Raw genomic sequence first — 15,082 nt, 5'->3', positions numbered from 1 at the left:
AGCCCCTTCTTAAAGCGTAACGTTCAAATCTGTGCAAACATTTAACTCCAAATTAGGAGATGATGAATGTATGAACTGTTCTTGTCTGCCTTATTGAAATGTCATTTAAAATGCTATTTTCACATAATGTTTTGGCTCCATGCAAACATCATTTTTCTTTCTTGAATCTCACCAACCCCACCTGTTTCCTGCAGGCGCATGCACAGCCTTTTCTTTTTTTTTTAAACCAGAGTGATAAATTCAAGTTTCTCAGGGGTTACTGCTTAACAGCTTTCCCAGGCAAAAAGCAATTACTCTTATTTTAAGAGCGTATTACTGCACAGGCATCTCTTTATTTCCTTGTTTTTCATAAAATGGATAGCATAAATCACGCAAAAAAACTGAAAAAAAGGCATATTACATTCAGTACCGCCTCATACCTAGGTATGTGTTCTCCTCAGAGTTTGATACTTGCTTTCAGTAGTAGAGCCAGACACTTTTTACAGCGGTGCCTAAGCTCATGCTATTACTTGCAGTACTGTGTAAAAGTCACACGCCACCCCTTATTTCTTTGTAGTTTACTAGGAAAATAGGACATAGGTGCAACAAGGTATCGAAACACACAAAAACATTATTTGATATAAAACCCTTTTTTATTCAACACAGCCTGAACTCTCTTAGTCAAGCTTTCTTGTCATTTCTTTAAGGAGTCTTCAGGAATATTTCTCCAGACTACTTGAAAGACATTCTTTGGATGTTGGCTGCCTTGGCTTCTTGTTCTCTGTCAAGATGATCCCACTGCTTCAATTATTATTAACATCCAAGTTCTGGGAAGGTCAATCCATGACTGATAGTGTTCGTTTGTGTGCTCTTTCTATCCAGGTAACAAAGCCGCTGCCAATCTGATACTTTGCAGGTGGTATAACATGCTGGATCAAAATCTTATGGTACTTTTTTGTGTTCATAATTCCATCAATTTTGACAAGATCTCCAACACCACTGTCTGAAATGCAGCTCCAAACCATGACAGAGCCTCTCCCATGTTTTACAGATGACTGTAGAAACTCATTGTTAAACCTCGACCTCCTCGATACATATTGATTGCAAATTTAATCAGACCTGCTGCCACTGATTTCCAGTCAAGTTCTTGTGTAATGTATCATATCTTAGCCTTTTCTCCATATTTTCTTTCTCTAGGAATGGCTTCTTGATAGCCATCCTTCCATTTTTTCCTATTTCTTAAGGAAATGATTTTCAGATACTGTCATCTGTGATAGTTTTTTAAGGCCAACTTTTTCTTTTTATCTCCACTTGCTCAGTTTCTTTAATTGTTTTTAAGAACATGCTGCACACCATACCGAGATATGTCAGGTTTTCAGCAAATAACTTTTTGTTAATCAGCTGGTTAGTGCAAAAATACTATTTATGCCAGTCAAGCGGTGCTATCTTTTTTTTTTTTTTAGATTCAGTTAAAGAGAAATGAGAACAAATTCCATGTGCTTGCAACACAATGCTAATAACAAAACATATAGATACATTTTAAAAATTGTTCTTTTCTAAGTTGTCTGTGGTGTGTAGACACAAACTGGTTCATTCCTTGAGTTAGGTGATTTTTTAAATACTCTAATGACTCACAGGTCAGTGTTAAATACCTTGACAAACAAACAAGGGAAAAAGGTGTAAAAGCAGCAAATGTCCAAAGAAAAAAATTGAAAGACCTTAAAAAATGTTGGGGAACTTTAGCTCTGCTCGAGACCAATTTAAAAAATGATATGAAAGTCTTTTGAGCAGCACTGTACATTAGGGTAATTATCTTGGGTCACTCACTCTCACTATTTACTTATGTGGCCATGTCAACACAGTTTTAAATTTGCTGATAAAACTCAGAAGATTATTACAGTGGAAATAGGCTCTTTAAAAGACATATGATAGAAATTGTTACTAATAATACTAATAATCACTGGATATTACTTCAGTGCTGTGTATGTGCATAGTCCCCACACAGGCTTCCCCAGTGGCTGCATGACTCTGGCTGTTCTTACTTTGTCATCTGTAAGAGTTTGATAATGATTTATTAAATAGTTAAATCTAAGAATAATTAACTTACTTTACTACTACTTTACTATACTATTAATTACAATTTTGAAGACACAATTATAAAGTGGGAAATGTACACGTAAACGTTTAAGATTGTATTAGCATTAGTAACTGGCATATCAGACACACTATGGAGTAAAATGAATGAAAAAGAACAACAGGCAGATCTTGTGCAATTCTTACCCAAAAGTTGGTGTTATTGATGGCTCATTACCAAATGTTTAGTTGCTTGTCTAAAGACTGGGTGATCAGAGGTTGCTTATATTTTTTATGTCAGCTCTGCTAATGGGTTACACCGATTGGAGGGGTTGTTGGTTGAGCTAATACGGACTGACAAGTAGCCAGAAAGAATTCCGTTTCTCTACGTGCCCATTATTGTTCCCTGTCACAATTAATCAGAAATGAAGCACATTGATGGAAACACAAAGACCAGAGGGCATGACAAGGTCTAAAAACAGGGGTCGAGGCTTTAATGGGTTTACAGACAGCCCTGTACCAACAACACACATTACTGGTACAGAGCGGCTGTGCCCCATGCATGAGTGACTTTCAACCATCAACGAAAGCCAGCAGACGACATGTTACTTACTTGTGTACAAGTCCGCAGTTTGGCCCTGTGAAAAAAATTCAGTATCACAAAAATCAGGGCTCTTATTGCTTCAGTATACATAAATGCTACATATACATTAAAAGCTCTGCAACTGGATTACCTCTTTGACTTCTTTATGTGTGTGGATAGAACCAGTGAACCAGCGGACTCCCAGGAAGAGTAAAATATCCGAGTATCTTTTTCTCATGTCAGTTTAATGGAATGAGCTGCGGAGTTAGCCACGATAAGGCGTTTCCTAACAGAGGTGGCACCTTTGCTTGTGTCTTCTTATTCAAGCAAGGGCTCATTTAGGGCCACGTAGTGGCGAGCCACATTGTTGAGCACAGTCAGACACTGAAACACATGAAGGAAATACACTAAAGCGTCTACTTCAGTGAAAGAGTTGGCAAGGAACCACAGTTGAATTTGTTGCCATCGACAATATGAGCAGCAGCCTGGTAATAACAACAAATAATAGTCTTTCATTGGTTCACTAGCTAAATGGATCCAACACAAGAAACTTCACAGGTAATAATATTTCTTGTGGCTTCTTCATTTTAATTGGGTAAGTCTTTCGAAAATCACTGAAAAAAACCTGATGTATCTGGATTCTGCTAAGCCTTGACTTTCATCTTTTATGTTCGAAGGTGTAGATAAGAACATTGTTTGCTTCTCTTTGAGGAAAGCTGACCACCTCAAACCCAAACCTGCAATAAACCTATTTCAAGTTCTCGGCTACTGGCTGGATGAGCAAACCATAATCTGATTTGAGTTCAGGGTCCTTTTCTGGGTTGAAGTCTGACTTTCTCAGAACTTGTGCTCATCCAAGACTTACCAATGATGAATTGCATGACACGTAAATGCACAGAGGTTTGGAAAACTGTGCTGCTATTCCCTGAGCAGATTAACAGATGTGGAGGTAGAAAAAAAAATTAGAGGGGGAAGTGAGAGACAGAGGGAAAGTAGTGTGTGTGTGTGTGTGTGTGTGTGTGTGTGTGTGTGTGTGTGTGTGTGTGTGTGTGAGGGAGAGAGAGAGCTAGAGAGAAAGAGTCAAAATAGACTGCTGCTGCAATAAAATCATCAGGTCACATCAGACTAGTTCTCAGGCCCCAGGGTGGAAAGAGTTGTGTAATTCAGCGATGGGAAGAACACACACACACACACACACACACACACACACACACACACACACACACACACACACACACACACACACATATACACATACATGCACGAGTCAAGCCAGCAGCCATAGTTACTGGAAAAGAGTGAAGGGGTGAACAAATATGTAAACATGTATCAACTTCATAGACCTTTATAGCTAAACAAATGAATGGGAGGTCTGGATCAAACTACAGCATTATATTACAGCAGAGTGTGCGTTTCCGTGACAGTATTCCAATAATAGGAGAGAGGAGAGACAAAGAGAGGAGGGAAGCAAACTGTAGGAAGACAGACAGTGTGACATTATAATTTGCACGCCCTTTAAAATTAGCACACACCATTACACAAAACTCGCTTCTCTGAGGAGTGAAGAAGTGAGAATTACTCAAAATGGCCATTTTCCCTTAAACTACACCATAAGGTTTAGAAGAAAGAAACATAATCTTCCTTCTACAAATGATAACTCTATAACAGGAGTACATGCTCTACAATTTAGATGGACAGTAGCCCTGGATGGAAAAAACAAAACAAAAACACTGAAGGCAAAAACCAGTATGCACAGGGCAGGGAGTCATCCAGACTTTCAAGCACCTCCAAAGCAGCACATCAGGTCAGAAGCGTGACTAGTTCCATATGTAGCATGGATATGGGGAGAAATTGTGCTTATGGACCAAGGTCCCTGCTTATGCTTCCTGTTTGGGGAACAATTTCCCAGTAACCAAAGGAGAGAGAGGACACAAGGAAATATAAGGTGACAAAATAAAAATGGCCATCTCATACTTCCTTGTGTGAGGTGTTTGTTCTGATATACTGCGTTTGTTTTTTCTACATGTGTCACTGTCCATTATGACCAAACATCTCCACAAATGACATTATTCCAAATGTCTTGTGGTTTGTTCACTTTACAAACCCAATGAATCAGCCCTGTTATGAATCAGATTGACAGTTGGGATAACCTTTGCCTAACCCAATAGGTTGCCACGGACTTTCATATTTAACACATTTACTGAGGTGTGAAGTTAAATTTCTACTAATGGGAAGGTTGTGGCATTGCGCTAACACCCACCTGAAAGCTCCAGACCAGCAAACTGACAAATCTTCTGCCTTTACAGAAGTTCTCTGTATGAGCAGTGGGGGTGATCTTAGTTTTTTACTTAGCTTTGCTTGCTCAAACACAACCATTTCTGCATTACACAAACTCAGTAATCAATAATTGTATAATTGTGCAACCCTATTACATTTTTTTTTAATAGCGGTTGAGGTTTTAACATTTATGACATGATGTCAAGCTCTTAGTTTTAAATCATTCTGAAGACTATCAGTATATACATGAACATCACACACAGTCATACTGTTCATGATCCTGACTATAAAATTATAAAAGGACTTCTTTGTTGAAGGAATGCATGTAACACTGCCAGAAGCTGAGTTTAAGTTTCCTTTAGAACATTTATTTTGTCTCTTCGTAGCTGTAAACACCTTCTCCATTTACATCAAGTTATAGGCCCTGATGCTTTACCTACCTACTACTTTATAAACGCTCAGAGAAACATGAGGAGTAAGGCTAAAGTAGGACATCTGTGGGATATTTAAAGCATACTTTGATGCATTTCTGTTTGCCTTGGCTGATATTTTTCTGTGCTCACACACATATAGAAAAAAGAATCTTAAATCAATTGGATTTTTAAGCAGTAATACTTTTTAGATTACTCTCTAGGTAATGGTAAGACAGGCCTTTCCCCCCCCCCCCTTATAGTCATCCCAAAAGTGCAAATCAGATTGATGAGAGTAGTCATGTCTTTAACAGCCTCTTATACAGCTGCCACTACTCTACCAGGTAATGGAGACCGGGTCAGCGGGGTGCTTTCTCCTGCACAAGCTCAAAAACGAGGACTCAAGTAGTTTTGCTAAGTTTATTATCTTTCTGCTTGTCTGGGCATACTGTATGCTCTCACAGTAAATGAGGATCAAACTGGTGAAAAAAGCAGTTATACAAAGGTCTCACCACAAAGAAGGAATTTATGCTACTTGGATAAAAGCTAAGTAACACAAATCTTGAAGTTGCGAAGTCAATGAGCTGAAAGAGGCCCCAGCAGCTGCAAGAAATGCTGAAAATATAAGTTTACTTCATTTTCAGTGGGCACCTTTGCCTTAAAAAATGCTAACAGTACCAATTCAGGTAACATATGCCATCTGGTCATAGTTTGAATCATTATATATATACTGCTAATCAAGAGAAAGAAAGAAAATTGCAGGTATTTCATGTACTACAGCACTTGAAATATAGGAAAAACAGGTATTTCGTATTCTTTTTCCTATTAAAACCTAGTATAAAATATAATCTTCATATATTCTCTAGGCCTAGAGTGGAGGATGTATCCTTTTCAGGCCAGTTATTATAAGATATACATACATTTGAAGCAAGAAAATTAATCTGGGCTTTCCGGAGTGCATGAAAGATAGACTTCTAGCCTCTGTGATGTGATCCTTCACTGCTTTGTGAAGGCAAATTTCTATCTTGGTGTGTTGAAAACAGATCTCTTCAGTGAGGGGTGAAGCTGAGAAAAGCAGAGCACACAGCAACAATTGTGACTTATCAATCACAAAGTAACCACACTCTGCTTATTTTACTTACTTACTCTAAATCTGACCAGAATTTAGCAAATGAGCAAATTTTGCAATAAACAATGCTCAAAACTAGAAATCAAGATCATAAACTGAGCAGAAAAGTGTTTACAGAGGGTGAGCACAGGGTCATTTTCTCATAGAGATCTTTACCACCTATCTTTGTGCTCTAACCATTAGAAGAAAATAAAGCAAATCTATGGCTATATCCATGTTTTGCAGAGACAAAGTTGATGAAGATGGCACTCACAATCAATGTGCTTTTCACACAAGGACTTGGGAACAAGACTTATGTGTCAGGTTTCCAGTAATGCGCAACTAAAATTGAGTGATATCATTGGTCTGGCAGAATCTGATGAAGTTAAATGCATGTTTTTAACAGAAAAATAACTTCATGTTTTAAATCTCTAGCTGCTCTTAAAATGACATTACCATCAGTTACCTATGGAAAGAGGAAACTGCATTCTTGGACTGTTGCTTAATGCCAACATTACACAACAAAACTGGAAAGTATAAATTGTAAATCTCTAATAGCGCTGTAATTACTCTTCTATTAGTAACAAGATACCTTGGCCTCCGTGTTTCCAAGTAACCAGGAGAAGCAAAGATGAGCAATTCCTCCACAGAGTCAATGAGAAACATGCTTGGTTTGTGTCTCCTCATTAATCTACACGGGACCTTCTGATTCCTCCAGCTGGCAGCGCTCCACAGTCACTCTATGTCCAACATAATGTGCGTGTGTAGAAATGTACAGCACGCCTATGGTCCCAATGTGAAGTTTGTATCTGCATGCGTATACGTGAAAGTTTTGTACCGTATACGTAAAGCTTCATTTTAATTTGTAGCGCTCACATCCCAAACCGCAGGGAGCCATCGTGCTACGGTGCCAATACTACTGAAAACCTAAATATATGGCTAACATACAGGATTTTGTAAAACTACTTACAGACTCACCACTTCATTAAGCACACCTGCTCAACCGCTTGATAATGGAAATACTGAATCAGCCAGTCACATGGCTGAGGCTCTGAAGAAACTGCTGATCTGCTTGGATTTCTCTACACAACCATGTTTAGAGTTTACAGGGAACGATCAGAAAGCAAGAAAATATCCAGTGAGCAGCAACTTTCTGGATGAAAAGGCCTTGTTGATGCCAGAGGTCAGAGGAAAATGGCCAGAGTTGTTCAAGTAGGCAGGAACTTAAATAATGATTCATTAAAGTGTGCAGATGAGCATCTCTGAACAAGCAGATGGGCTACAGCAGCAAAAGACCACACCAGATGTGACAATTAACACACAAAATATTAAAAATGGAAGATTGGAAATCCATTGACAGGTCTCAATAATAATGCAACAACATTCAAGCAGTAAGGTCAGATTTGGTGTCCCATCCTATTTATCCCATCCTCAGATGGCTGCTCCCAGCAGTGCACCATGTCACAACACTCGAATCATCTCAAAAAGGTTTCTTGAACATGACAATGAGTTCACTGTACTCGAATGGCCTCCACAGTCACAGATCTCAATCCAATAGAGCACATTTGCTTTGGAATGTAGTGAAGCAGGCGATTCACACCACTGATGTGCAGAAACTGTGTCAGGCTATCATATCAATATGGACTAAAATCCCTGAGGAATGTTTCCAGCACCTTGATGAATCTATTCCATGAAGAATTGAGGCAGTTTTGAAGGCAAAAGGAGTTCCAACCTGGTGTTAATAATGTGTTTCTAGTAATCATTTCTGAATGAAGAATGAACTAATTGCTATATTTTATTTGTTAGAAACTATAAAAAGAGCCTATTGACACTGACCGTGGTGAGTCGACAGACTTCTTCTCAATTGATTTCACTTTAGTTGAATCCACTTGGTGTACCAGTCAATGGGCTGCATAGCAAAGGCTTGGTCAAATGAAAACATAGGAACAACTACACACACACACTATGGAGTAATTCTGAGCAGTCACTTGTCAGCAAGTAGCCCTGAATTTGACAAACTATGAGCTCTTAGAGCAGATTTGTGTTACAAATAACATCTTTAGTGAAGTGGATGCTTGTGGCTTCTACTAACAGCAGGACTCTCCCAATCTCACAAATCAGCCGGCTGATCATCCACTTTTGCTGGTCTTTTATAATCAGCGGTGTGTTATGTGGCATAACAAAATGATATAAAACTTTCAGTGTGAGAGTGATGCTTTGGTTTGTCTTTGAGCACAGTAAGAGGACACGGTAGTGTCACGGAGGACTTTGTACTTGGGGGCTGGCTTACATTCATACAACATGTAGGATTTATAATCTAAGTCACTCGGATATTATAAACAAACACAGCATAGTTTTCGGGCCACATCCTGTCGTCACTGTAAACAAAAACTGATATGGACAGTTCCCTCTCGTGTTCCCAATACGTGCACCGACAGAGCACACTAGTAGTTGCTGTTGACATGCTTCACTCTCAAACACAATCACTGGTGTCCTGATGAGAATGGCCTCACAGAGCTAAACCGTTTGTCTTTTGTTTATGAGGGTGTTTCCACTGAAATCAAATTTCTCTAAACAAACTGTTGCTGGTTCACTTTCTCTAATCTTTAATGCTTAGATAATCTAATTTGTCCAGATGGCCAACTAGTATGTATAAACATACAAAATAAGACGGCTTCTTCCCCTGTCGCTGTTCTTCACCCCTTTTTATATTCCCTTCAAAATTAAATCGTGGTTTCGCTGTGGTTGTAAACCGAGCTGATCAGCTGTGCTTTGTTATGTTTGCAAAAGGCAAATAACAAACATCCTTGTAGCCAGGCTGCGGGCTGTCCGATGGTCCACTTCTCCAGAAAAGCAACTAACATGTTTCTTTCATTACACGGGCTGCATTCATTTTATCTTTTCAGCACCGCTAACATAATCAGCATAATGGGAACCAGAACCCCATCCTGACCTAAAAACAATTGTTTTACTATTAAAACTTCCAGCGATGGAATACGAACTAACGTTTGCAGCTATTTTAATTAGTTTCTCAAGTGAATAATTTTAGGGTTTTATGTTTCTACTTACTTATTGGCACATTTAAATGGGATTCATTAAACAAGAAACATAGAGCTGCCAAACGTAAACTGTAAAGCTACTAAACATATTAACGTGGTGATGTTTTGCAGTATCACGCTCAAATAGCTTCACTGTTTAACGAGACAATGTAAACCAGCTTGCCAGCTGTCAAGCAACAGCTCACTTTGTAGATAAATATCTGTTTTGAAAAAAGTGCATGCCAGATCTTAACCAGAATAATTAATGATATGCTGCTCTGAACCAGTTTTCCACGCTGCTTTGAGTTTCTCTGTGTGGTGTTTTGTTTGTGGTCTTAGCACAGCTAATTTCAGTTTTTCAGAGAAGAGAAAATACTTTATGTAATACTTCTAAACACACATTCATGCGAAAAAGAAAGTTTCTATGTACACCATATAATTCAGTAGTTTGTTTAACCATCTTTAGCAGCAAGTATTTTAAGTAATTAAATGAATTTCTAATTTTCTCCCATCATTTTGAATGAATTTTGGCCCACTCTTCTTTACCGCATTGCTTCTGTTAATTAAGATTTCTAAGCACTGGTTTATACACAGGTCTCTTAAGGTCCCACGGCAGCATTTCAGGTCTCGATTCTTGTCTTTTTCATATTTGCTGATGTGCCTCGAATTATTGTTTTAGTTGTCAGACAGATGACCTCACATTTAGAATACTTTAGGGTACAGAGGAGTTTGTGGTCGACTCAATGACTGCTAGGTGCCCAGGTCCTGTGGCTCCATAATAAGCCTCAATCATCACTCCTCCCTCCATCACAGTGATTGACAGCTATGAGGTGTTTGTGCTGACATGCTGTGTTTGGTTTTTACAAAATGTGGTGCTGTGTTATAGTCAAACATCTCCGTTTTGGTCTAATCTGTCCAAAGGACATTGTTCCGGAAGGCTTGTGGTTTGTTCAGATGCAGCTTTGCAAACATAAACTGTGCTGCCATATTATTTTGAGAGGAAAGAGGTTTTCCCCTGGCAAAACTTCCAAACAAGCCATACTTGTTCAGTCTTTGTCTAATTGTGCTGTCATGAAAATTTAACATGCTAACTGAGGCCCGCAGAGTCTAAGATGTACACTGAAAAAAATATGTTGTTGGATTTACTTAATTCAATGGTGGACATTTGTTGCACACAGATGTTTTGCTTTGGCAGCAACTTAAACAACTGAATTAAATTAACACAATTTATTCATGTTCAATAAACTTGTGCAATTTGTGTTGATAAAATGTGACTTAAACATGTTTTGATGAAGTAATTTGAGCTCTTGGAATATTTTAATCCTTCACAATTTTCTCACGTTATCCCAACACGATTCAATAACTTTTACCCAATACTACTTGGTCACTTAAATACTACATGTTATCTTCAAATTACATTTTGCTATTATATTCTAGTATCAAATACACAATTTTCAAATGGAGGCCTTATAACAGATTGTATTGTTCTCTTCCAAGATGGTTGCTGGCATCCACCAGTAACCTTTCAAAACAACATGTCTAATTTCACTGCAGTAGGTAAAGAATTAAACTGACATTACTCCTCTACTGAATCTATATAAATCAACAGTTAAATAATGTCAGTTCTTCCGTGTTCTCTGGAATCAATCACAGCAAAGAAATTAGACTGTTTCTTTTGAAAAATGTTGGGAAAGAACAATACAAAACATTCTATTTAAGGCCTCTAACGTCAAGATTCAGTTAAACAACAATTATAACTAAACAATTTGAGGTAATGTTAGTTTCCATTAACATTAAATTAGGTTACTGAATTGGCAAACACCTTCCTATTAACACTACCCATTTTACCCCAATAACTAAAGAAATTAGCACTTGCAGGTCAAAACCTTTATTCAAGAGATGCAAAAATAACATTGATACAGTGACTGTCAAAAATTACAGCACTGATCATACTGTGACATCTTGGTTCAAAACAGCACACTTAGAAATATTCAACGTTCATTACTTCAACTGAATGAAACTGAAAATACCATTTCACACGACCCATATGGGATATTTAGACTGTATAACTGTTCACGCTACATCTCTTCACTAGTAAAAGAAAGAAAAAATACAAAGAGAAATTTAAAAATGCTGCCAAACAGAGAACTTGTACAGAGCAAAAGGAAAAACAAACAACAACAACAACAACAAAAAGGCTCGTCCTCATGGCAGTTGCAGTGTATATAAAAATGAACCCTGCGATCCGTTCCTGGAATTGAGCTTCAAAAATGCAGCAGAACAAGTGTGAGATTTAAATGTCCTCTCACCTAGAGCTGGTCACCTCACATGCATAACAGTGAGCTTCGTTGCAGGAGCAGTTTTGTCTTAGTTGTGAGCTTTTCTTGAGAGCTGAGTTGCATCCAACTCCATTACCACCCATTGAATCACCTCAAAAGTGTAGCAGAGTTGTGATGGGTAACTCATGTTGAAGGAATAAAAAAGGTCCAAACAGCATGGCTACTGCAAAGGTCACGTTATCCAGATCTTGAAGAACAACATCAGAAAAGTCATTGCCTGCCGCATCCTCTGGAGACAGATGTTCATTGTGGTTTTCTCAATCTGTGCAGTGGCCTCAGTCAAGTCCTGGTTAAACACAAAACATTTCTTTAAGATTCCTTTTTAAACTCATCTCTTTTGAATCTACCAGTTCTAATGTTAGAGTAATTTAAACCAATGCAAGCAACATAGTAAATAGCTATAGCCAAAGAGTGGCCTGCCATGCTGCCATTCATGGTCTAACAGAGTTTCTAAGAGAGGGTGAAAAACATAATTTCAAATGCTTTACATTAGTTTTTGTTAGAAAGACACCGGCCCATCAGAAATCCAGGCTATGTCACTCAGAAGATGTTAGAATTTAGACTTTCAGCCCCACAATTTGGTTAGCTGTTGGTCAGTTGGTCATTTTTTCAAACAAAAGCTAATATAAATATTGGTGGGATTTTCCTTTGTTCATTAGAATGACAAATTTAAAGTTTTTTCACACTGATGTGACCCCTAATACAGGGGTGGGGATGGGGCCTCAAGGGCCGGCGGCCGAGTTCACTACCAGGCCTCATGTGAACTTCAAATTATTAAAGAGGACTACTGGTCCTAACCAGTCCAATGAGGATCAAGTGGATAACTAAATGCATTTTTAAATGTTGCAAAGCCACAATCTACTCATAAAACACTCACCATGAACTCCTGCACCAAGATGTTGCAATTGTCTTTCACACAGATGCGGAGCACTTTGATGAGGGACTCCGAGCATTAATGTCATCCTTGACTATTATAACAAAGAAAACAGAGATTTGTGAACTTTTCAGTAGCACAGAAGAAAATGATCCCAGACAAAAACTCTTGACTTTTTAAACCAGTCAACATGCAACACCAGCATCTACAAAGCAATATCAAAAGTTCCTGTTTGACATCAACTTTATGGATATATAGTTTCCAGAACATTTATTTTTTTAAAAAGATCAATTTTTCTCAGTGGGCCAGTAAATGCATGACGAAAATTATGGCATCCTTTCGGTGGAATCAGTACTCACAGGTAATAGTTGACTGTTTCAATGGATGTAGCATAAAAATCTTTTACTGACCTAATGCAATACATATACACTTTGTAGTTAAAGAATTTTAAAGTTCTTACTGTCATTATGGCAGCTACATCCTTTAGCTTTGTGCCCTGTTCCCCTGATCACTTTGCAAACACTTTCAGCAGACTGTCAGAGAAAAACTCAGCTCCGTCAGAAACCTTGACTGTAAAGGCATGGTTGGGATGCACTGGAATGCTGCATTTTATCTGAAATGACATAAAATTATTTTGAAATAACAGCAGGCACTGTGCTTGGTTAATCAGTAATGTTTTGTTGAATAAAAACTGTGTTTCCAGATCTTATGGGATTAAAAAAAATCCAAAGATGTTTGTTTCTGATTTGCAACCCAACAACCCACAAGTTACAACCTCATTTCAGTTCAAGTGTGCATTAATGCGAGTCCAGTAATCACCTTTCTGGCAATACATACAGGTATAAGTTAAACCTATGGCAGATTTTGGATCTCTCAGTTGTATTAATAGGGTGAGTATGCATGCACCTAATAATTATAAAAAACCCATTATAATTAAGTTACAGAAACGAAAATAGAATATACTTTCTTACCATAACACCTTGAACCCACAATCCATCAGCTGACTCCTGGTGAAATGCAGAATAGAGGTCATCTCTCAATGTGCAGCAAAAAAAACAAAAACAAAAGGACAGCAGGTGAGGGCAGGAGGGGTAGGGATGTAAGCTAGCATAATGCCGCTGATGATATTAGCTAAAGCTGTTCAATGTCCAAAATCTCACTAACACCACGGTGCAGTAAATACACAATGTAACTGAAGAGTCAGTTGACAAATCTATTCACACAGAAAACCAAATTATGTTATGAGTGCCTCGTAATTAGGTTTAATGTGATATTACGGCTCTTGTGCCAAAGACAAATTCAAATGAAAAAGCGCCAATTCTTTGACAACAGATAAAACAGCAAATAAGCTAACGGCTCTTTTTTAGCATGTTACATGGCGACACTCTAGACGTTTAACTACATTTGGCTGAAATATGGTAAAAATGAATTCAAAAAATCAAGACATACCAAAAACGTAGAGTTGGCTGCTCGACTTGACTGAGATGGATGCCTTTTTTAAACCACGATCCAAAGCCCGCGAGATGAAATCACGCGTGGTTTCACGAGATTTAACGTTGCTATCTTATTGACTTACTTCACCTGAACATGATATGAACAATTTAATACACCCTTTCTGCATATCATGTAGTTTTTACACTATATAGTTACATTTAACTTTAAAACATGAGGCAATTGTGTTAAATGCATGCAAGATGCTTACATAAATCCAAGAGATGGCCAGTCCCTTTTTTTCAGTGTAGCTCTTGGGGTTTTTGCAGTTTCTCTGAGCATTACAGAGTCAGACCTTGGGTTTGCATTAGTTGAGACATCCACTGCAAAGATTGGCATGAGTGGCGAATGTTTCCCACTTTTTCTCTGCAGAATGATAGACTTCAAAGAATGTGAAAATGGTGTTAAAGAGGACATGAAACACAAAAAATATAAAGGCTCATTTACATCATGGAGCCCTGCTCTCAAAAACGGACATAGCTGGAAAACCATTAGTGGTGTTGGATTTAGGAAATAAGTTTAAAAACGTGTTTAGCGCCATCTTCTGCAGTAGGGAACGCGACATCATGCGCTTGGTGTATTGGTTGTGGCTAACAAACTTACATTAATTTATGTTAGCTAACTAGTGACAAAATTCAGAGGAACTCAACAGGAAAATAACAAGACTAAAACTAATACCCAGTCTTAGAGGGTACAACCAGAGTTAAGAAACCAAGGGTATATTGTTGAATTTCACTGTCAATCTCTTGAGCAGTAAGTGGCTCTACGTTGTTTGGCTAGCTGAACTTAAGAGTTTCTTAATGTAAAAATCATTGTTGCAGACAGGGGGAGCCCAGAGTTAGCACTTCTGTCACTAGTTAGCTAACATAAATTACAGTAAGGCTATTAGACGCAACCAACCAACCACATG

The 15,082-nt window shown here is 38.2% G+C and overlaps 1 long non-coding RNA gene across 1 annotated transcript; it reads right to left on the bottom strand.

Moving 5' to 3' along the window:
* Window positions 1–10,668: 10,668 nt before the first annotated feature.
* LOC143412601 (uncharacterized) lies at window positions 10,669–14,420 on the bottom strand. The gene is made up of 4 exons (XR_013093116.1): window positions 13,653–14,420; window positions 13,142–13,294; window positions 12,685–12,775; window positions 10,669–12,093 (listed from the first exon to the last, which is right to left on the bottom strand). It is a non-coding gene; the product is annotated as an uncharacterized LOC143412601 (long non-coding RNA).
* Between the last annotated feature and the right edge of the window lie 662 nt (window positions 14,421–15,082).

Source organism: Maylandia zebra, linkage group LG15 (genome assembly GCF_041146795.1).
Source record: "Maylandia zebra isolate NMK-2024a linkage group LG15, Mzebra_GT3a, whole genome shotgun sequence".
NCBI classification, from domain to species: domain Eukaryota; kingdom Metazoa; phylum Chordata; class Actinopteri; order Cichliformes; family Cichlidae; genus Maylandia; species Maylandia zebra.
This window is presented reverse-complemented; position numbering and strand designations above follow the sequence as displayed.